The sequence below is a fragment of the Arachis hypogaea genome, chromosome 5 (genome assembly GCF_003086295.3).
Source record: "Arachis hypogaea cultivar Tifrunner chromosome 5, arahy.Tifrunner.gnm2.J5K5, whole genome shotgun sequence".
Lineage (NCBI taxonomy): Eukaryota > Viridiplantae > Streptophyta > Magnoliopsida > Fabales > Fabaceae > Arachis > Arachis hypogaea.
Window position 1 is genome coordinate 52,505,889 of NC_092040.1, and position 3,492 is coordinate 52,509,380.

Below are 3,492 nucleotides of genomic sequence, written 5' to 3' on the forward strand. Positions count from 1 at the left end.
GAAGAAGACGACGAGCTCCGATGCAAGGAGAACGAAAACGGCGGCGCAGAGGAAACCCCGGAAAAACGCACAGAAAGAATCAGAGAAGAAGAACAAAGAAGGAGCGGCGCTCGAAGGAGAGGTGGCAAAAACTCAGAAAATGGAAAGGGAACAGAATAAACGAAGAAAATGAGGAATGAGGCAAATAAATAATGCCTTCACAGAGCCCAAACGGAAATCGAGGAGAAACGGTAAAAAGCAATAAATGCTGAAAACGGCCATTTTTTGAAATTTTGAACTATGCCCGATCTCGACCTCTCAAAGGACGAACTCGGGCAGGGGCACTGTTCATACCCTGACCGAGCTCCCCCAACTCGGAAGATCATAGAAGGTCCGACCTCGTCCCAAGGCCCACGCCTGAGGTCGGACCTCGGACAAATAAGCTAAAGAAGGCCCATCAGAAGGAACGAAGCCCAAAACCTAAAGGCCGAAAAGGCCTAAAGAAAGGCGGTTCCACAAAGATAGGGATAAAACTCCCAAAAGATAAGATAAGATAAGAATATCTTATCCAGGGAAGATCACAGCCAACTACTATAAATACACTGGAGCACCCAGGTATAACTCATACTCTAATTCTACTCAATATCTGCTTGGACCCATGCTAACTTAAGCATCAGAGTGTCATTGCAGGTACAACCACCAGCCGCTCAGCGCATCAAGCTCGGGTCACAGAACCCTCACCAAGACGTCCGAGCTACTCGTTTCAGGTAACCCCCGGAACACCTATATAATGACCTATACAATTAAGTACTAATCTAACTACCCATTCCTCACTTTTTCACATACTCATGCATTTTCTTTTCATCTCACAACACTTATGCATTGATTTTTATTGAGCTTCATTTTGGGGCATTTTGTCCCCTTTATTGCTCTTTTTTTTCTTTCTTTTTCTATTTACATTTTTTTCTTTTCCATATTATTTTTCTTTTCTTTTTTTTCTTTTGTTTTTCTCATTTTTTTCTTCTATATACAAGAACCTCAATGCATAAGGTTTTACATTTGATCAATATATGAGTATGTACCCAATTCCCAATATTTTTTCAATAACAATACAAAACTACCCTTTTATTCACCCAATGTCCCAAGGTTCCCACACTTGAATGATTCTCACACACTCTAGCCTAAGCTAATCAAAGATCCAAATTAAGGACATTTATTGTTTTCCGCTTTAAGGCTTGTAATGTGCTAAAATTAAGAACAAAGTGGGTTAATCGTAGGCTCAAATTTGGCTAACAATGGAAGATAAAAGGTAAGGCTTTTTGGGTAAGTGAGCTAAATGAAATGATGGCCTCAATCATATAAATGTATGAATACAAGGAATAATGGGACATATAGATTCAAACAAATCAAAGATCACATTCATAAAAAAAGAATAATGCACACAAGAAGGAAAATAAGTGGTTATAAGATGTAACCACATCATTAGGCTCAAATCTCACTTGCTTGTGTTCTTGGCTCAAAAACCATGTTCCAAAATAAATTCTTTCAAGCAAGTTCAACAGAAAATTTTCAAATTGGTAGGTTGCCCTAAAACGGTTTCTTGGAAAAGAGATCATCACCCTAACCAAGTAGTCCTAATAAGAAGAAGGTAGTAAAATATGTACAAATTTTAACTAACATGCAACCTATCATGCAATGCAATAACTAACTAACATTGGTGTTGAAAAGGAAATTGGTACCCATGGAGATCGGTCGACGACCTCCCCACACTTAAAGATTGCACCGTCCTCGGTGCATGCAAAGAAGAGCAAGGTGGGTGGGTTGCTATAAATGATGAGCTCCTTCAAAAGGTTGTGCGGATGACTTGTTTGTTGCCCCATTTAAAAACTTTCCTTTCCTTCCGTATTGGTGGCCAACCCAAAAGGGAAGGAAAGAAGAACGACAATTAGGCCTACAACAAAGATATCAAAACAAGTAGAACATAGGCCGGGGCTAATGCCAAATAAGAGTGTGATTCCCTACTACATGTTAGCTAAGCATGTGAGTGAGAAAACAATGTAAGCTAAGGCATGTCATTAAGCTTAATGCAAGAGTAAAGTTAAAGCAAGAAGAGTGTATTGAGCATCAAGTTCAAATGATAAGAAGTGGGTCATGAAAGACAATATGAGGTCATATCAATGCACAAAGACACAAGAGTCATACAAGATGAAGTATTGATTTAAAAGTTTCATCACCCAAACAATAGTAAACAAGTCAATAAGCACCAAAATAATGCAAGGAATCCCCAACAATTGAGTGGGAAGATGCAACACCATTATTAAAATGACTTAGAAAAAAAAACGAAAACATGCTACAAAAACTAAATGAAAATGGGAAGAGTAGAAGTATGCGAATGTGATATGCAAAAGAAAATGGAAGAGGAGAAAAAAAACTCTTTTTTTTTTTTTTTTACCGACGCGTGCGGGTCATGCACGTTTACGCGTCGATGGGTATATTGGTCGAAGGACGCGTACGCGCCAGGTGCGCGCACGCGTGCATCGAGTTAGGCCGGAGGCATAGTGTCGGCCCAAGTCTGGCACAACTCTCGGGTAAAAGTACCGGGGGTGCAGATTGTGCAATCGACGCGCGCGCGCACAGTGTGCGTGCGCGTGCACTGCGAATTTAAGATGATGTGCGCGTACGCGCCAGGTGCGCGCACGCGTGCATAGGCTTGTGCCTTAGGCCCAATGTTCGCACAGTCCAGGCCTAACTCTCGGGTTTTTGGCTGGGGTTGAATTTTTTTGCATCCACGCATACGCGTACAGTGCGCGTCCGCGTGGATGGTCGAAATTGCTCAGGTGCGCGTCCGCGTCATGTGTGCGAACGCGTGGATGGTGTTCTGTTTTTTCAAAAAAAAATTTTTCCAAGTTCTTGCACCAATCCAAGCATTCCAAACCTCCAAACAGCTACCAAAACACCCTAAAACCTTATTTATCATATTATACTTCCAACTAAACTTAACAAACCAATAAAAACATGAAATTAAACTAATTCTTACCAATATTTACAAAAGAGAAAATGAAAAGATTTTTACCATGGTGGGGTGCCTCCCACCTAGCACTTTTGTTTATTGTCCTTAAGTTGGACTTATGGGGAGCTCCTCTCAAGGTGGCTTGTGCTTGTATTCATCTTGGAACTCCCACCAATGCTTGGTTCTCCATTGTGCCCCAAGATTCTTTATGGATTGAGCCAAGTGTTGATGGAGTTCTTCACAAGCTTAGGGCTCCTAAAGTTGATCCTCTTCTTGTGATCCAGGGTCCCACACTTTATTTTCACACCTGTCTTGAAGTTGATCATTATTATTAGTCCATCCGGGTGGTGAACAAGAAGAATTCTCTATGAAGTGCCCAACAATCCTCCTAGACCCATCTATTTGAGCACTACTCCAACCTTTATATCTCATGTTTGATGCATCAACCATAATGAGCCTTGATTTGCAATGCCCACCACAAAACTTTTTCCGCTTACGCTTCA